This window comes from Macaca nemestrina, chromosome 17, assembly GCF_043159975.1.
Source record: "Macaca nemestrina isolate mMacNem1 chromosome 17, mMacNem.hap1, whole genome shotgun sequence".
NCBI lineage: Eukaryota > Metazoa > Chordata > Mammalia > Primates > Cercopithecidae > Macaca > Macaca nemestrina.
In genome coordinates this window covers 59832488-59853921 of record NC_092141.1, presented here as the reverse complement: position 1 = coordinate 59853921, position 21434 = coordinate 59832488, and the positions used below count along the sequence as shown (strand labels likewise).

The 21434-nt window shown below is 41.0% G+C and overlaps 1 protein-coding gene across 5 annotated transcripts in view; it reads right to left on the bottom strand.

The window, feature by feature from the left end:
* Positions 1–21434, bottom strand: part of LOC105472429 (zinc finger protein 652) — a 73327-nt gene that overhangs the window by 50315 nt on the left and 1578 nt on the right. The window contains exon 2 of one of the 5 annotated variants that reach the window (XM_071082980.1): positions 17384–17437. The exons of 3 other annotated variants lie outside the window; for them this stretch is intronic. The gene's annotated coding sequence lies outside the window, so the exon portion shown is untranslated. Of the gene's footprint in view, positions 1–17383; positions 19028–21434 lie in introns of those variants that run through there. One more of the 5 variants, XM_071082981.1, reaches the window with a different exon arrangement.

Below are 21434 nucleotides of genomic sequence, written 5' to 3'. Positions count from 1 at the left end.
ATAGCTTGAGCCCAGGAGGCTGGGGCTGCAGTGGAGTGGAACACTTGGGGCCTGGGCCACAGAGTGAGACCCTGTCTCAACAACAACAAAATTATATATAGAAGAAAAAGTATGGCCAGTTGCAGTGGCTCACACCTGTAATCCCAGCACTTTGAGAAGCTGAGGTGGGCAGATCACTTCAAGCCAGGAGTTCGAGCTAGTCTGACCAACATGGTGAAACCCTACTAAAAATATAAAAAATTAGCTGGCTATGGTGGCAGGCATTTGTAATCCCAGCTACTCAGGAATCTGAAGCAGGAGAATCGTTTGAACCCAGGAGGTGGAGGCTGCAGTGAGCTGAGAGCCAATATCAGGCCACTTGCACTCTAGACTGGGTGACAAAGCGAGACTGTCTCAAAAAGAAAAGAAAAACTATGACAAAGTCACAATCTTAAACTCTGCTTCATTTCAGAGCACATCGACTAAAAGAAAAAAAAGATGGATGGCCTGGCAAGGAAAAGAAAAAAGACGGATGGCGGGGCAAGGAGGCTCATGGCTGTAATCCCAGCACTGTGGGAGACGGAGGTGGAAAGATCACTTGAGCCTAGGAGTTTGAGACCAGCCTAGGCAACATAGTACGATCTCATCTCTACAAAAAAAAAAAAAAAAATTAGCCAGGTGTGGTGGTGCATGCCAATAGTCCCAGCTACTCAGGAGACTGAGGCGGGAGGATCAGTGCAGCAAGGGAGGTCAAGGCTGCAGTGAGCTGTGACCACACCACTACACTCCAGCCTGGGAAACAGTGAGACTGTCCGAGACTGTCTCAAAAAAGAAAAAAAGAAAAAGGATACCTTTTTAAAAAGTAGTAATAGAAAATAGTAAAGTGCCTAATTTTCTCTTGGTTATATTACAAAGATCATTCCATAATTAAAACACAAACTCAAAGTACTAAACCACAAAAGCCCAGGTACTTTAAGAGCTAAGAAAATCTATAATACAACTACATGAAACCATTTGGAATATTCCCTTAAAACACTTTCAGTCTTCAAAACTTTCTCAAATCTGGCCAGGCGCCGTGGTTCACGCCTGTAATCCCAGCACTTTGGGAGGCCAAGGCAGGCAGATCACCTGAGATCAGGAGCTCAAGACCAGCCTGACCAATATGGCAAAACCTCATCTCTACTAAAAGTACAAAAAGTAGCTGGGCATGGTGGCAGGCGCCTGTAATCCCAGCTACTCAGGAGTCTGAGGCAGGAGAATCGCTTTAACCCGGGAGGCGGAAGTTGCAGTGAGCCAAGATTGTGCCACTGCACTCCAGCCTGGATGACAAGAGCAAGACTCGGTCTCCAAAAAAAAAAAAAAAGAAAAAAAAATTTCTCAAATCTAAAGTATTTTTTCGCTTTGGTCTTATTGAAGAAGTATGTTGTCTTGAGATAAGCTTTCTATAAACTTCTGTACAAGAACCACATAAGAAAATATTTAAAAATTTTTTATGTTAAATTCAGGAAATTCTAAAATGTAAAACCACTCCAAATTAAAACATGACCACTTCAAAGAAAACGGGATAATGTCGAAGTTAAGACTAGAACAGTTTTTGACACAAACCACTGCATGCTGCAGAAACGGTAACCTAGTTTCATTTTGAGTATAGTGTTTGTTGCCCTCAAGGGATCTGCAACTTTCGAGCAAGACTTTTTTTCATTAAATGCCAGATAACAGATAAAGGAGTGGGGGGGAAATCAATACATTTTCATGCTACAACATATCTTAACTCTTCAGTTTAAAAGAAGAAAAGCATAGTCCTTATGAACACACACGTGTATCATATTGACAAACCTCAGTTACTGGTGACCACACGAAGATTTCAACTCAAGGCTGAACTATAAAACATGTGACAATTTAATGATCTGCTTATGAGGAGAAAACCCCCCTCAGTATCACATAAAATTCTTAGCTATTTGTTCACTGGCACAACAACTGGTCAGTAATAACACGAATTGGGAAAGCTGGTGGAAGATGTTCAAATATACAAAGGTTTTTTCCACATAGAATTCTTTTTTTTTTTTTTTTTTTTTTTTTTTTTGGTGGAGTCTCATTCTGTCACCCAGGCTGGAGTGCAGTGGCACGATCTCAGCTCACTGCAACCTCCGTCTATCGGGTTCGAGTGATTCTCCTGCCTCAGCCTCCCAAGTAGCTGGGATTACAGGTGCACACCACCACACTTGGCTAATTTTTGTATTTTTAGTAGAGACGGGATTTCACTATGTTGGCCACGTTGGTCTCGAGCTCCTGACCTCGAGATCCACCCGCCTCAGCCTCCCAAAGTGCTGGGATTACAGGCATGGGTCACTGCATCCGGCCCACATGTAATTCTTAACTATCTTTTCCCAAAATACTGTTCTCTATAATGTATAACGAATGACTGCATATTTCAGTAAGACAAAAGTCCCAAACATCCACATTTCTGAATGAACAACCTGTTCAAGACACTATCTCCCTATAAACTCCAGAGAAGTTACTTTTAGGATATAAGATAAATCCATTAGTAACATTACACACCATAGACATTTACATTCTAACTGCACTGGAATGTCTAAAAATTAGCCTATGAACACCAAAGTGACAGAGCCCAAGAGGAAGTGAACAGACTCCTGGCTTGCAGACAAATGAGTAGGTGGTGGAAACATTTATGTGGGGAGATGATTTTTATACAATATCTTTCTTAATCTAAAGGAAACCACAGCTCTTCACAATGTATGTGCTATAAATAGATGTCATCAGTCGAAAACCTTAATAAATGTTTTGTTTTTGCTTGCTTGCCTTTGAAAAAAATAACTTTTTTTTTTTTTTTTAAATAACCCAAATCCAATGTGTGGTCAAGATAACCAAACCAAGGATGTAACCAAGCAGGTTGCCCAGAGCTGTGGGTACACATAACTAAGTTTAATTCCCACCTGGGCACAGTGGCTCATGCCTGCAATCCCAACATTTTGGGAGGCCAAAGTGCGAGGACTACTTGAGGCCCAGAGTTCAAGACCAGCCTGGCAACACGGTGAAACTCAATCTCTACAAAAAACTTAAAAATCAGCTAGGTATGGTGATGCATGCCTATAGTCCTAGCTACTTGAGAAGCTGAGGCAGGAGGATCACTGGAGCCCAGGAATTCAAAGTTGCAACGAGCTGTGATTGCACCACTGCACTCTAGCCTGGGCAACAGAGTGAGACCCTGTCTCAAAAGACAAGAAAAAAATGTATTCCCCTTCATTGATTTATGCTGAAGAAAAGATTTCAATTAACCATGTTTTTTAATATATATAATATTCTTCAAATATACTTCCCTTACCAAAATCAAAGAATTTTCACATTAGCTCACATCAAAGCAAATTTTTATTTTTTATTTTTATTTTTTGTGACAGAGTCTCCCTCTGTCGCCCAGGCTGGAATGCAGTGGCAGGATCTCGGCTCACTGCAACCTCTGCCTCCCGGGTTCAAGCGATTCTCCTGCCTCAGCCTCCCAAGTAGCTGGGACTACAGGCGCACGCCACCATGCCTGGCTCATGTTTTGTATTTTAGTAGAGACCGGGTTTCACCGTATTGCCCAGGCTGGTCATGAACTCCTGAGCTCAGGCAATCTGCCTGCTTCAGCCTCCCAAAGTGCTAGGATTACAGGCGTGAGCCACCGTGCCTGGCCCATCAAAGCAAATTTTCTATCCCTACTTTTGCTAACATCTTCAAGGAATGTGGCTAGGGCAATCAAAGACAGTTTTGATCACAGAAACATTGTTCAAGTTAGCATTCCCTCCTCCCCCAACTCCCACCTAACCCCCCCTCAAAAAAAGCACATATATCTAAGAATCAAAAAGTTCTTGTCGGCCGGGCGCAGTGGCTCCAGCCTGTAGTCCCAGCACTTTGGGAGGCCGAGATGGGCGGATCACGAGGTCAGGAGATCGAGACCAGCCTGGCTAACACGGTGAAACCCCGTCTCTACTAAAAAAACTACAAAAAACTAGTGGGGCGGCGAGGTGGCGGGCGCCTGTAGTCCCAGCTACTCAGGAGGCTGAGGCAGGAGAATGGCGTAAACCCAGGAGGCGGAGCTTGCAGTGAGCTGAGATCCGGCCACTGCACTCCAGCCTAGGCGACCAAGCGAGACTCCGTCTCAAAAAAAAAAAAAGTTCTTGTCAAATAATTATTAGTCTCTTTTATAAATGCAGGAAACTAAGGCCCACTGGCTAAAAAATGAGTCAGAACGGCCCTGAGAGTAAGAATTAGCCAAATTTATAACTGCTATGCTCTCTTCTCCCTTAAGATAAAATCCATTCAGATGATTTGTGACTTTTTGGAAGGGGCAGTGAGGGGTGGTAGTAAGGAAGTTATCTAGATTTTTCTTTTTTTTTTTTTTTGAGACAGAGCGTTGCTCTGTCACCCAGGTTGGAGGGCCAGTGGTGCAATCTCGGCTCACAGTAACCTCCTCCTCCCGGGTTCAAGCAATTCCCCTGCCTCAGCCTCACAAGTAGCTGGGATTATAGGCATGTGCCACCAGCCCAGCTAATTTTTGTATTTTTAGTAGAAATGGGGTTTCACCATGTCGGCCAGGCTAGTCGTGAAATCCTGACCTAAAGTGATCTGCCCACCTCGGCCTCCCAAAGTGCTGGATTACAGGCATGAGCCACCGCGCCTGGCCGTGTTATTTCTTTAACAAACAAAACAACTAATCCTAAACTATAAAAAGAAATGAAGTAATCAAACCCATTTAAATGCAATGCCTAAGATCATTTAGATGCCAAGTGTTAACAAAAGGATGTTGAAAAAAGCACAAACATAATGTAAGCATAAGAAACACTTAAAATCAACATCAAGCCTCAAAATATCAGACTTCTATTAAATTCACAATTTTTTTTTTTTTTTTTTTTTTTTTTTTTGAGACAGTCTCGCTTAGTCGCCCAGGCTGGAGTGCAGTGGCGCGATCTCGGATCACTGCAAGCTCCGCCTCCCGGGTTCACGCCATTCTCCTGCCTCAGCCTCCCGAGTAGCTGGGACTACAGGCGCCCGCCGCCTCGCCCGGCTAATTTTTTGCATTTTTAGTAGAGACGGGATTTCACAGTGTTAGCCAGGATGGTCTCGATCTCCTGACCTTGTGATCCACCCGCCTCGGCCTCCCAAAGTGCTGGGATTACAGGCGTGAGCCACCGCGCCCGGCCGTTCACAAAATATTAAGCACCTACTATGTGCCAAGTGCCGCAGCCACAACTACAAGTGTAGTACAACAGACAGGATTCCTGGTCTCAGGAGGCTTACAGTCTCACAATTCATTTATAAATAGATTGTAAGCATTTGTCCCAGTTTACTGGGAAAAGTCCTAGTTTATCATTGCTTTCTCCTAGAATAATGCTAATGATGCCCCCTCACAGGTCTCCCAGTCTGGACAAGTGACATGGTTACTTTATTTATAAAAAAACAAACAGGTCGGGCTCAGTGGTTAAGGCGGGCAGATCACCTGAGGTCAGGAGCTCGAGACCAACCTGGTCAACATGGTGAAATGCTGTCTCTACTAAAAATACAAATATTAGCTGGGCATGGTGGTATGCACGTGTAATCCCAGCTACTTGGGAGGCTGAGGCAGAAGAATTGCTTGAACCTGAGAGGCAGAGGTTGCACTGAGCTGAGATCACACCACTGCACTCCAGCCTGGGTGACAAGAGTGAAACTCCGTCTCAAACAAGCAAAAAAAATTACTATACCTATAGGGTCACATGTTTATACAATGTATATTAAGATTTTAATCTTTAGCTTCAAACTTATTTTAGACATTCTTCTTATTTTGATGTGTACGTGTTACATAATGAAAGCAAATATTTGCTTCAGTTTAAAAAGAGGAAATCAACTCTGATTTTATCACATCAAAATGTATACAAAGTAAATCAAATGAATTTAAAAAATCAAAATGTCAAAGACCAAGGCCCTTGAGGGCAGGTAGCTCTTTCTAAAATACTATTTTAGCATTCCAGCTTGTGCCTATCTTAGTACTGAGAACATATTATGGTTTCTAGATATTTCCCTCTAAAAGGAAACAGGGCAGGAAATGTATGAGTTTGGAATATCTTGTCATAAGGGAAGGAAAGGAAGCTATCAAAAACTATCAGGATTGTGTCAAAAAGAGTGAGGAACCAGCCTGATAAATGCCTATCTGGCAAAGATAGGACAATTGAGTATCAAAGGATTAATAAGAGTCGTGGATTGCAACACACCAAATATGCTTAAATCCACTGGTCACCTTTAGAGGATGCTAAGACATCCAACTCATTCTTTTGAAAACAGGTAAAGGGCAAAAATCATTCCTATCAGATCTGTACCCTAAGGAAACTAAACAGTTGAGGGGAAATTTTATGTAAGTATTCCAGCTAATAACTGAAAAACAAATTATAGAATTAAATATTATTTTGCAGTCAGGCGTGGTGGCTCATGCCTGTAATCCCGGCACTTTGGAAGGCCAAGATGTGTGGATTGCTTGAACTCAGGAGTTTGAGACCAGCCTGGGCAACATGATGAAACCTGGTCTCTACCAAAAATACAAAAACTAGTTGGGCATGGTGGCACGTGCCTGTGGTCCCAGCTACTCCAGAAGCTGAGGTGGGAGGACCGCTGGAGCCTGGGAGGTAGAGGCTGCAGTGAGCCGTGATCACGCCTCTGCACTCCAGCCTGGGTGACAAAGCCAGACTCTGTCTTTAAATACATATAAAATTTTGCAACCCCTAATGAATGGATATAGGCAAAAAGATCATCAATGACTCATAACAATATCCAAAAAGAAGCAACCAGCTTTTATATCTCCTAGAATTATACCCCACTACCTATTAAGTAATCTTGCCCCATGCCTGCAAGAAAAATTGAACCTCAGTTTTTGTTTTGTTTTGTTTTGAGACACAGTCACTCTGTCACTGAGGCTGTAAATGGAGTGGCATGATCACAGCTTACTAGAGCCTCAACCTCCTAGGTTCAATCACTCCTCCCACCTCAGCTTCCCGAATAGCTGGGACTACAGGTGTGCGCCACCACACACAGCTAATTTTTGTATTTTTTGTAGAGATGGGGATCTCACTATGTCACCCAGGCTGTTCTCAAACTCCTGGGGTCAAACAATCCACCCGCCTCGGCCTCCCAAAGTGCCAGGATTACAGGCGTGAGCCACCGCACCCTACCAAACCTTAATCTTATCAAGCCTATAGATCTAAAAACCAATTTACTGGGAATAAAAGGGATTGAGGAACATATCAAATGACACCATGTGGATATAATTAGCAAAATTCAGACTATGGAAAACCATACAACAAATGACTTGGATTCCTCAACAAAAAACTGCAAGGAGGCTGCTCATGGTGGCTCATGTCTAACCCCAGCACTTTGGGAGGGCGAGGTGAGAGAATCTCTTGAAATCAAGAGTTCCAGACCAGCCTGGGAAACACAGTGAGACCCCCCCCCCCCCCCCCCAGCGCCATCTCTACGTGTGCCTGTGGTCCCAGCTACTTGGCAGGCTGAAGCGAGAGAATCACTTGAGCCCGGGAGATTAAGGTTACAGTCAGCCAAGACTGAGCCTCAGGCTGGGTGACAGAGCAAGACCTTGCCCCCCCCCCCCCAAAAAAAAAAACACAAAACAAAAAAACACAAAAAAACCCTGCAAGGAGAGGAATGGAGAGGCAAAGCGGGAGGGGAGAGAAAGAAAACAAACCTACCCAATCACTTCTTGGGACACTAATTCAAGCAAACTGAAAAAACAATTATGAGTCAACTGGGACATATACACACTGACTGAATACTTAATGATGCTCAGGAAGTTTTTATAAATAATATGATATGTTGTCTGGAGCTTCTTTAAAATGAGAGGGGACAGGTAGGGAAGTGTAGTGAGTGTAGCAATCCTCCTGCCACAGCCTCCCAAAGTTCTGAGATTACAGGTACGCACACTGTACTCATCCTAGTGTGTTTTTTCTTACGGAACTGCCAAGTTATCTCTATGCATTTTTGTTCCCTAGAATGCTTAAGGGGAGTTTTTCTTTTTTTCTAAAAAGTGGTATGCTTCTGAATGAAACTGTCGAATGAAAAACAAAACAAAATAAGAATTTAAAAAGTGATTTGCTAATGGAAGGAATACTTAAGGGTTCTTAAGCTGTGAGAAAAAGTGATTTTTTAAAAATCCGTATCTACTTCATATTGCCAATTCCTTCCTCCTCTGCCATAAACTAAACTGTTTCAAGGAATTATTCAATTTAATACAGTGGCCAGGTGCGGTGGCTCACACCTGTAATCCCAGCACTTTGGGAGGCCGAGGCAGGTGGATCACCTGAGGTCACGAGTTCGAGACCACCCTGGCCAATATGGTGAAACTCTGCCTCTGCTAAAAATACAAAAATTTGCTAGGCCAGCTATTTGGGAGGCTGAGACAGCAGAATTGCTTGAATCCGGGAGGCTGACATTGGAGTGAGTCGAGATCACACCACTGTACTCCAGCCAGGAAAATAGTGCAAAACTCCATCTCAAAAAAGAAAGAAAGAAAAAAAAAATGTAATGCAGTGAGTTTGGATGCCATGGTTTGCCACAGCAGGGATTCTTTGCATTAGTAAGTGTGGAGTGAAAGATACCGAAGTACTACCCTATCTACAATGGTATTCCGCCTCAAGATCAGTAGCTTTTTCTCCTTCAAGAATCACTACTTAAATTTTCTCAGAGCAAGACATGAAACCATCCTGCACGAAGACTCTTGACTACTACTCTCAGTTAATTTCCTAGTAAACAAAAGTTGGCTATTTTCCATATGCTAATGGACTTAGGGACTTATAACTATACTGAAAAGGGTACTATTGTGCAAGAACTATACTCACAGAAGTGATAAATCATGTTTCTGCATGGAATACAAGAAGGGTGGGGAAAATTCTGCCCTACCTTAAAATGGCCTTGGGCAGAACTATCTGTGAATGTCAAAAGATAACTCCTAAAGATATTAATGTCAAAGATAACTTACATTTGTTTAACAAATACAGAGATCCAGCTACATTATATATAGTACATATATACGTACAATCTATGTTATAACCAAAGCGAATCTATGAACAGATATTCAGGCTTCAGAATAGAGTTTAAAAGCTTAAGATGATTCCAAATAGAAAAGGATATTAGTTGAAAATCAAATGAAATCTGAATTAAATATAAAGTGTAGTTAATAGTAATATACCAATGTCAGTTTCTTAGTTTTGAGAAATACACCATGGTTATGACTTTAACAAAAGAAACCATGAGGAGTTTATAGGTACAGAGTTGCACTCTACTTGTAACTTTTCTGTAAATTTAAGATTATACCAAAAATAAAAAAAAAATTATTTGTAAGCTGGATGTGGTAGCTCATGCCTGTAATCCCAGCACTCTGGGAGGCCAAGGTGGGTGGATCACCTGAGATCAGGAGTTCGAGAGCAGCCTGGCCAACATGGTGAAACGCTGTCTCTACTAAAAATACAAAAATTACCCAGGCGTGGTGTTGCATGCCTGTAATCCCAGCTACTCAGGAGGCTGAGACAGGAGAATCGCTTGAACCTGGGAGGCAGAGGTGGCAGTGAGCTGAGATCGCGCCACTGCACTCCAGCCCAGGTGACAGAGATGAGAGACTCCGTCTTAAAAAAAAAAAAAAAAAAAAAAAAAAATTGTAGAGAGAACTTATTGCAACAGCATAAAGTGAGTTAGTGAGTTATAATCACTTCAATTAACAGATTTTCTTTGATTTAAAAAGGCAGGCTGCTTATTCACCTTACTTTTCTCAAAAGTGAGACTTTTAAAAAATGGCTGGGTGCAGTGGCTCACACCTGTAATCCCAGCACTTTGGGAGGCCAAGGCGGGCGGATCACCTGAGGTCAGGAGTTCAAGACCAGCCTGGTCAACATGGCGAAACCCCGCCTCTACTAAAAATACAAAAATTAGCTAGGCATGTTGGTAGGCTCCTATAATCCCAGCTACTCAGGAGGCTGGGGCAGGAGAATTGCTTGAACCCAGGAGGCAGAGGTTGCAGTGAGCTGAGATTGCGTCACTGCCCTCCAGCCTGGGCGACAGAGCGAGACTCTGCCTCAAAAAAAAAAAAATATATATATATATAATATATATATATAATATATACACACACACATATACACACACACACATTTATATACATAAATATATTTTTAAAAAACTTTGATGTTTTAAGACATTATTAGTATTCTTTGGTAAAGACTACCAATTAGCAAATGGACTTGGTTTTTTCACCAGAATCCATGTACAAACACGTGTAAGTATTCTTTATGGCACAAATCCCAAACTGGCTAATGCCAAGAAAACCTGACTGACTTCTGACATTAACTGGCATGGCTGCTTACAGATCATAACACTATGGGAATTCAGCACTATTTTCCTAACTGTGAAAGGTGCATATTTTTGGATGTAGCCATTGAAGAATTCACCACCAGAAGATGTAAGTATAAAAAGAGTGTATACAACAGCATTTTATATTATAGCATTTTTTATCATAACATAAATAATGGTACATACAGACACAGGCATACTGCATAGCCATCGGAATTATGATGCAGATTTATAATAACTGACATAGAAATACACCTATATAAAAAAGATTAAAGAACATGTGAGGATGGCGTCATGCAATTTCACTACTTAAAACCATGGATATATATATATATATGTACATTCATATTGAGAGATGTCTCAGGATAGAAGTACAGGCAGAGAAGGCCATACTTTTTTTTTCTTCATATTTTTCTAGAATCCTTAGTTTTAACATAAGCATGTAGTCTGATGTAGTGACTCATGCCTGTAATCCCAGCACTTTGGGAGGCTGAGGTGGGAGGATTGCTCGAGCTCAGGAGTTTGAGGCCAGCCTGGGCAACATAGTGAGACCCCCACCTATACAGGAAAAAGTACAAAAAATAGCCAGGTGCCGTGGCACACGTCTGTAAGCCCAGCTATTCAGAAGGCTGAGGCGGGAGGATCACTTGAGCCCAGGAGTTCAAGGCTGCAGTGAGTTAGGATCATACCACTGCGATCACACCACTCCAGCCTGGGTGACAGTGCAAGATTGTCTCAAAAACAAAAAATAAACAAAAAGCCAACAGCCAAAAGACCCTAAGTTCACAGGTTGTCAATGTTAACTGCAACATTAGCTACATAATGTTAGCTTACAGATATAACATACACCACCACAATACTGTGTTTTTGTTTTTTTTTTTTTTTTTTTGAGACGGAGTCTTGCTCTGCCGCCCAGGCTGGAGTGCAGTGGCCGGATCTCAGCTCACTGCAAGCTCCGCCTCCCGGGTCTACGCCATTCTCCCGCCTCAGCCTCCCGAGTAGCTGGGACTACAGGCGCCCGCCACCTCGCCCGGCTAGTTTTTTGTATTTTTTTGGTAGAGACGGGGTTTCACCGTGTTAGCCAGGCTGGTCTTGATCTCCTGACCTCGTGATCCGCCCATCTCGGCCTCCCAAAGTGCTGGGATTACAGGCTTGAGCCACCACGCCCAGCCCACAGTACTGTTTAATGCCAATGGACAAACTGCAATTTAAAATATCAAGTTATTTCATATAAATTCCATTTGTAAATATATATACTACTAATGGTGTTTGTACTTTAGTTGAGAAGATCAGTCAATAGTTTTTTTGGGTTTTTTTGTTTTTTTGTTTTTTTGCACAAGCAGACAAATCTCTCTTCTTCTTGCCAAGGACTAACCTTTCCAAATCAATGAATTTGGGAGCTGAGAGAACTTATAATGTATCCAAGATAAACCCATTATATGAGAGATGAGGAAACAAGAGGTTCAGAAAAGTTAAATGGCTCCTCTAAAGTCAGCAGCTAGCTGATGGCAGAGCTGAGCCTAATACCCAGATTTTTCTCATAAGGCTCAAAATGAAGTATTCCTACATAAAAATATTAATAATACCAGTTGCTGACAAAAATGTGGAACAAGTAGAATTTTTCTGTTTTTCCAGTAGGGATGGAGAAACAGCTTGGTAATTTCTTGTAAGCTAAAGATACATACCATATGACCTAGCAGTCCCACTCCTAGGTATTTACCCACGAGAAATGAAAACTTATATTCACCCCAAAACCTGCCATGAACATTTACAGTGGCTCTGTTCATAATCACCCGAAATTGGAAGCCAAATGTCCCTTAAATGGTTAAGGATGTAAGTGATCTGTGGTATATCCACACAAAGGAATATTACCTGGCAATAAAAAGGAACAAATTGTTGATAAACCCAAATACTTGGACAAATCTCAGCGGCATTACTATGAGTAAAAGAAGCCAGTCTCTAAAGGTTACATACTATATGAGTCCATGTCACATCCTGCAAAAGACAAAACTATAGTGACAAGAGATCGATAGTTGCCCAGGGTGAGGGGAGGGTATGAGTGCAATGGGACAGTGGGAGGGAGTTATCTGGAGTGATGGAACTGTTCCGTGTCCTGGCTGTGGTGGTGGTGGTGGTGGTTGCACAAACTGATATTCCCAGAACTGTATGAATATCAAAATGTCAATTTTACTGTATATTAATTTAAACATTAAAATAAATTATTTACTCAGTCTCCGGTTTCTAAAGGCCAGAAATACCTATAAATTTCAAACTCTTTTTTTGCGGGGGGCAGGCAGGGTCTCACCCTGTCACCAGGCTGGCAAGCAGTGGCATGATTCTGGCTCACTGCAGCCTTCACGTCCCAGGCTCAGGTGATCCTCCCATCTTAGCCTCCTGAGTAGCTGGGACTACACCACACCTGGCTAATTTTTTGATTTTTTTGTAGAGACAGGTCTTACTATGTTTCCCGGGCTAGTCTCAAGCTCCTATCCTCAACTGATCCTTCTGCCTCGGCTTCCCAAAGTGATGGGATTACAGGTGTGAGACACTGTACCCAGCCAAATTCTTTAAATTAATTGTTTTTTTTTGGAGACAGAGTCTTGCTCTGTCACCTGGACTGGAGTGCAGTGATGTGATTTTGGCTTACTACAACCGCCACCTCCTGGGGAAATATATTTTGTTAAGCACTATATAGGGCAGTGGTTTTTTCAAAGTGCCCGTACCAACCCAATTTTTCTAAATGAAATAAAACAGAATAAAAATTCTAACAGATTGCCTCACAGTTAGTAAGTACTGTCTCCAAGTTTTTGTTTCAGTTGTGGGTGTAGGTATGAATGTGAAAATGTGTGGGCACGCATGCACTGCTTCTTACTGTGGATCACAGTCAAAAAGTTTGAGAAATACTGCTAGAGGGAATTAAATAAACAACAGTTCTAGATTTAGAACAGTCCGGCCCTGCAAGAGTTGGCTTCTGTGGACGAGTATTTAGTACACAGTGCACCACCTGGCCTTACAGACATAAATCATCTTTAAAGAAATAAAAAATATCTTAAAAAAAAATCTAACTTTCCATACGAGGTGATGAAAGGATTAAGGAGACACTGGAAGGCAGAACAAAGTACCTTTTGGATATTAATTATAATAATACCTGACAAATTAGAATAGACGCAGAAGTGTTTATTTGTTTACCATAATCCAACAAGAAGAAATTAGTCATATGAAATTCTATAATTTCTACTATACATATCATTTCCAAATTTTAGTTTAAACATTTTCTCACTTAGCAATGGTTTTTTATTATATCATACAAGCTTTAAATATATCTCAAAGAACCAAATTATATTATATTAGAGCAGGGTAAGACACATTAATATCACAAAAATAAAAATTATAAAAAAGAGGGAAAAAAGGTAAATGTATCTGCTTTTAAGAAAATTATACTGCTAAGTCTCTGCTGTGTAATATATAAAAAGGCTTTTTCCCTTTGTGAATAACCTTTCAGATAAAAGCTATATTCCAAGATAATTTGGCTTTAGCCACCAGCAGACTATAAATAACTTATTTTTAAAAAGATTCACGCCTGTAGTCCCAGCTACTCGGGAGGCTAAGGCAGGAGAATCACTTGAACCTGGCAGGTGGAGGTTGCAGTGAGCCGAGATCATGCCACTGCACCTCAACCTGGGCATGGAAGCAATACTCTGTCTCCAAAAAAAAAAAAAAAAAAAACCTGTCCACTCAAACTTAATTCTAAAATCTTCATATCTAAAACACCATTATTATGCTGAAAGTTACCTGGCTTACTTTATTTATTAATTTTTTTTTTTGAGATGGAGTCTCAACTGTCACCCAGGCTGGAATGCAGTGGTGCAATCTCGGCTCACTGCAACCTCCACCCCCCAGGTTCAAGTGATTCTCATGCCTCAGTCTCCCGAGTAGCTGGAATTACAGGCCTGCGCCACCACGCCCGGCTAATTTTTGTATTTTTAGTAGAGACGGGGTTTCTCCATGTTGGCCAGGCTGGTCTCGAACTCCTGACCTCAAGTGATCTGCCTGCCTTGGCCTCCCAAAGTGCTGGGATTACAGGCATGAGCCACTGCACCCAGTCATCTCGGCAGTTATTAAAGAGCATGGCTACATACAATTACATACAATTTCATCAACCAATTGATTGACAGGTCTTCCAAATTCCAAAATATTCAAAACAAGATTAACTATTTTAAGTTCTTCATGTTGCTTTTTTGTTTAGAACTTTGGGGTTCTAAAAAGTTTAAATATATGTTACTTGTAAAAGTTACATTAAATAAAAAAGTTTTAATAATTAATTCATGAGGGATTGTGATTTCAATATTATGAAATGAGACAGTAAAAGAAAAAATTTGCCTGGGCATGGTGGCTCATGCCTATCTTCCCAGCACCTTGGGAGGCCGAGGTGAGAGAATCACTTGAGCCCAGCAGGAGTCTGAGATCAGCCAAGGCAACAGAGTGAGGAAAAAAATACAAAAATAAGCCAGGCATGGTGTTGCACACCTGTAGTCCTAGCTGCTCAGGAGGCTGAGGTGAGATGATCTCTTGAGTCTGGGAGGTGAAAGCTGCAGTGAGCCAAGATGGCTCACTGGGTGACAGAGTGAGACCCTGTCTCAAAATAAAAAATAAAAACTAAAAATAATTAGTAGTGGCTGGGCGTGGTGGCTCAAGCCTGTAATCCCAGCACTTTGGGAGGCTGAGGCGGGCAGATCATGAGGTCAGAAGCTCGAGACCAGCCTGGCCAAGAGACCAGCCTGGCCAATATGGTGAAACCCCGTCTCTCTTAAAAATACAAAAATTAGCCGGGTGTGGTGGCAGGCAATCCCAGCTACTCAGGAGGCTAAGGCAGGAGAATTGCTTGAACCCGGGAGGCAGAGGTTGCAGTGAGCTGAGACCACGCTATTGTACTGAAGCCTGGGCAACAGAGCAAGACTCCAACTCAAAAAAAAAAAAAAACCCAGTATCTACAAAACAAATCTCTCAAGTGTAATAATCATTTTAAATACATTTTCCATCATTTTAGCCCCTCTTTATTTAAGGATAAAAGAATACAGGGTTTGCTCTTAGGTTGACTTGGGAATTCTCTTAATATTGTGAAAATCCAAGCTAGGTCTTTGAGAATATATTAAAAAGTGGTTTGAAATTATTTCCCCCCACTAAATACTTCATTATTTTGTTTAAAATACGATATTACAGGGCTGGGTGCAGTGGCTCACACCTGTAATCCCAGCACTTTGGGAGGCTGAGGCAGGCGGATCATAAGGACAGGAGTTCAAGACCAGCCTGGCTAACATGGCGAAATCTCATCTCTACTAAAAAATACAAAAATAAGCCAGGTACAGTGGCAGATGCCTGTAGTCCCAGCTACTCGGGAGACTGAGGCAGGAGAACTGCCTGAACCCAGGAGGTGGAGGACGGACAGTGAGCTGAGATCCTGCCACTGCGCTCCATCCTGGGCAACAGAGCGAGACTCAGCCTCGAAAAAAGAAAAAGAAAAAAATAGGATATTACAATCTTCCTATGGATCAGTGGGGGGTATATTTTAAATTAAAAAAAAATTAATAGGTATACATTCACATACATCAAAATTTTAAGTATAAAAGAATATACAGAGACTACAGTAGCATTATTTATGATAGCCAAAAACCAGAAACAACCTAAATTTCCATCAATGATACAATGGACAAATAAATTATATACATACAATGTATATATTATAATTGTGGTTTATATGAGGACAAATTATTGTTACATACAACAATATGGACAAATCTCATAAACACAATTTTAAGCTAAGGAAGCCAGACACAAACAAGTTTATATGTATTCCACTTATATAAAGTTCAAAAAACTACTCTATGATTGCAGAACGCAGGATGGTGAAAACCTCTGGGAGAGAAGTAATTGGGAAAGGGCATGAGAGGCTACCAGGACATTAATCTTAATTCCTTATTCTTGGTACTGATTATACAGAGAAAATTCATCAAACTGTACACCTATGGTTTCTCTACTTTTCTGTAAGAAGTTAGGTTTCCTTGAGTCCCCAAAAACGGAATCAAAATTCCAAAGCTGAAAAGTATAAATGTATTAAAGACTATATTCTGCACTAGCATTAAAAGACAAAATGAATAACCCAACACTGTGTATCTATATTTAACCCAGCTAAGAGTCATAACCCTCTGATGCCACATGCACAGTAAAGACCAAGAAATCAGGCTGTGTAGCCATTCTTTCCCGTTTTTGTTCTCTCCCAAAAATCCCATCTCGCCACATATTCACTGGTTTATCAAGGAACTAACAGAAGAAACCAACTATCTGCTAGGCCATTTGACTTCAGTGAACCAGGGAAAAATAATAGTAAAAAAAAAAACACAGACCAGGGGTAGTGGCTCATGCCTGTAATCCCAGTACTTTGGGAGGCCAAGGCAGGCAGATCACCTGAGGTCATGAGTTTGAGACTAGCCTGGTCAACATGGCAAAACCCTGTCTCTACTAAAAATACAAAAATTAGCCAGGTGTGGTGGCACATGCCTATAATCCCAGCTACTTGGAGGAGGCTGAGGCATGAGAATCGCTTGAACCTGGGAGGCAGAGGCTGCAATGAGCCGAGATCACACTACTGCACTTTAGCCTGGAGGACAGAGCAAGACTCTGTCTCCAAAAAACAAACAAACAAACCACCCCTCCTCACAAAAAGTTTACTTAGCAAAATGTATGATAGTAAATCAATCACCTACATTTTGTTTGTTTAGTCATTCTGGGCTCACACAGCATTAGGGCTGTTATTATACATTCTGGCCAAATTAAGTTGTTTTCAGTATGCTGCAAAATCTAAGGTGAGTCCAAGACCACCATATGCCAATCCCTCTTTATCAGCAATTCCATACTAGTGACTGAGTCCACTGATGGGCAAGCCTGCAGGTGGCTCAATAATAAAAGAAAATAAGGATTAGCAGATTCTCCTGAGGTAAATCCTACTGTACTACTGATGTGTCTACCTTACCTGAAAAGTCTCTAGGTAACTCTTACGGGCTCACGGACTTATCACAATGCTATCCTGCAAAAAATTACAGAATAATTTCATTCTATAGTAACCTAAGGAAATCCTATTTTTAAAGCTGTATGCATGTAATAAAACTGTATACATGGCCCTAATTGAATTTACTTTTCAAGGTAATCAATCACTTGAACTATGTTTAAAAAAAAAAAAGAGGCTGGGTGCAGTGACTCACGCCTGCGATCCCAGCACTTTGGGAGGCTGAGGTGGGCGGATCACAAGGTCAGGAGTTTGAGACCAGCCTGATCAATATGGGGAAACCTTGTCTCTACTAAAAATACAAAAAAATTAGCCAGGCACGATGGTGCGTGCCTGTAATCCCAGCTACTTGGGAGGCTGAGGCAGGAGAATTGCTTGAACCCGGGAGAAGGAGGTTGCAGTGAGCTGAGATCATGTCACTGCACTCCAGCCTGGGCGACAGAGCAAGACTCCGTCTCAAAAAAAAAAAAAAAGATAATGTCATCTTTACCATAAAGCTGCCTTTTTGCTAAAAAAACAAGAGAAGGAACTACACATATAATCTACAGGCCTAAAGCAGAGTTCATAAAATCTGACAGGTAAAGAGACCTTACTTTTCTTTGCTTCCCTTGCCAAAGTAAAAATTCATAAAGCACTCAAATCTATAGCCCCAAGAGCAGTTTATAATCAAAATCTCAGAAGAGCAATGGAAATTGTATTAGATAAAATGTTCATAAGTATTTTTAAAAATCAAACATAACTACTATATAAACAAACAGATTAAAATAAACAACTGATATTGCCACTGATTCTATAAAGCACTTCATGGCTTGCATTAACCATGAAAATTTATACAAGGCTTTGCACGTGATTCAACTCTGGACACAGAACCCATTGAGATACATTAATGTCCTAAAACACCCCTTTCACTACATAAGCTCTGAATAGGCTTAAAACAAGCACAGCCTGTGGGTAGCACTGTAGAATTTGGAGCTAGATTTTACTGTCCCCACCAAGTTCAGCCAGCCATAGAGCAACAAATCAAAGTTCCCATAAGCACATTGCACCTGCAAGACTTAGGTATACTCCAAGTCAAATATTTGCAATTTTTTCATCCCAAATCTGCACAAATGAAAAAATGCAGATCACAGTGCCAGACTTCTATATCTTCTCATAAGACAAAATGATCTGTAGTTTTACTCCAACATGCTCCATATCCTAACATGTATTGAGTCTCTAATATGATCATATGCCACGAACTGCTAGGAGTTTGCATACATTATCTCTAATCCTCATAACAAATCCCATTCTGTTGATGAGGAAACTGAGGCCAGAGAGGTCAAAGTGACTTGTTCAATATCATAAGACCAGTAAATGGTGGAGATGGGGTTTTAAATCTAGTCATGCCTGGCTCCAAAGCATCATCTCCATGAGCCTTCTTCAGCTAACGTCACTAACCGCAGCACCAGTTCACCTCTATCGAAGTAAATTCAAGTGCTGATTGTCTGAAATGATGACACCTGAGAAAAATATCACACCTAAAATGGTAGCACAAGACCCAATACTTCACAACAAGGAGATGCAGTTATGTCCTTTAGAGTAACTAGTTTTATTTTTATTTTTTTTTATTTTTTGTTTTTTGTTTTTTGTTTTTTGAGACGGAGTCTCGCTCTGTCGCCCAGGCTGGAGTGCAGTGGCGCGATCTCGGCTCACTGCAAGCTCTGCCTCCTGGGTTTACGCCATTCTCCTGCCTCAGCCTCCTGAGTAGCTGGGACTACAGGCGCCCGCCACCGTGCCCGGCTAATTTTTTGTATTTTTAGTAGAGACGGGGTTTCACCGTGGTCTCGATCTCCTGACCTTGTGATCCGCCCGCCTCGGCCTCCCAAAGTGCTGGGATTACAGGCGTGAGCCACCGCGCCCGGCCTAGAGTAACTAGTTTTAAAGGCTATGGTTCAAAATACAAGACAATCCACTTTTTTTTCCTGTTGTCTGTCAACTGACTTTTTATAACAAGGGAAATGAAACTCAAGAGTATATTCACATTTTTTTTAGTAAAATTATCTAAAACCCCTGAGAAAAGGGTGACTTCAAAAGTTATAGTTTACCTCTTTGTTAGGCTTCAGACATTCAAAAACAAAATCACATCAGTAGCATTACTAATCAACTTTTTTTTTCTACAGACTTGAAAAGTATTTTCTTACCACACTACGAGATTACTTCCCATACTTAGAACAGAAATGGAAACAGCTCTGGGTGTCACAAATCAGATCTTGAGACCACAGTTGCAGAAAGTAGGTGCTGTTTTCCCTTGAGTAGGAGCTGCTGATCTGAAACCTCCTAAGGGAAGGGTGTCTGAAGAAGAGTGTTGGAGAAACTAAAGCAAGCTGTTTGCATTAATGAGAGTGAACTGCTGGCACCACTACTCCTTAAGTGTTTCACTGCTATGCAATTGTTTTCCAGCTTCCAAGTTCTGAATCTGGCAGGGAGAGAATGCTGTTCTCACAACCGTATGTGTTATATGATCAGCTGCTCTATGATGTGTGGGTGTTTAACTAGGTAAGTGACTGGTTTAGAAGAGGTTCTGCAATACTAAATCAAGGAAGCACACTGTCCCCTAAGATTTTAATGGTCTGTCAGTATACTACCAAGTATATACAAAGAAAAGTAACCTATTTGCAACTCTGAAATGGTTTGGGTTTAGAATAGCCAAATGATTTCAGACAGTAAAACTTCAGGCATGACATGAACAAAAAATGTAACTTGTAATATAAGGCACTGGCAGCATGTTTATGAGATAATAAAAACGGCAATATTTGCAACTTCAGCATGCTTTCAAACTTCTGGATACGCTGCATAATTATTAGAATAAATGCTATTCTTCAGGTGTATGGAACAGGTTCTATAGGCAAGATTCCAAGGCTCCCTTGCCTACCAAAGTGTCAGTTAATATCATAAACTCCTTAGCTTCTCAGAACCCCACCCCCCAACCAAATGCAAAAAATATGAAGGTCTCAAAGGATTCTTTAAGTGAAAAAATGTCAGAATCGTAAGCTCCTAGAGAACCGGTACTGTGCTTAAAGTTACTACCCATTCCAACACTATCACAAGCTGGAATAAATATCTCTTGATTGCAATACGACCAAAAGGCAAAAGCTGGGTGCAGAGTAATTTAAACAAAAATAGCTGATATTTATCACCTGCTTATTGATAGATGGTGCAAAGTTCATCCTAGGTTCCAGATTCTAAATATGAAGGCTGAATTCCGTAACCACAATTAAAATCCTTCCATTAAAACAACATTTCCAAATGAATGATTTTGATGGCACCATCACCATTGAGACATGAAATCACAGTTAACAAAGCTGAAAAAAAAATCCTTTTTATGGAGCAGGTACACCGTTATGAGAATGCTATAGCCTTCTTTTAAGAGATCAGATCAACTTCAGCCAACACATAAAGATTCAGTATAGGCATTATAAAACAGACCTTGGACTTTGCTGTTGAAATTTGCTACATTTAGAATCTGGTGCCAGGAACATACATTACCAATTGGTCAAGTCTAAGCAAATTATTTGGACTCTAGCTTTAACTATTTCTGAAAGACTCTCACATACATTTCCTTTTTACAGTAAGACAAGGAAATGATAATTTACAAATATCTAACTTACCTAATCAAAGAACAAAACACAAGGTTACATGCATAAGCTACTTTGTTGTTCATTGCTCAGGGCCAGACAATGTAACTCTAATCCTTAAAAGCAAAAAGAAAAACAACTAACCAACTAAACAAAACACACAACCCAAGCTCCTTTCACTTTTGCGTAACGTAGATCTTAACCTGAAGTCCGAGGACTAGCTTCAATTTGACTGTAGTGGCACACAAAATGTGTCTATTTAATGGAGAAGATGGTTCTAAAGGCTTCCATGACCCCAAAGATTACTAACCACTGAAGACAGGATCACTAAAACTTAGTGAACAGTTTAAACAAAATTATACTAAAGATATTATCTATCTGAATACTGTGCACCGTCCTGATAT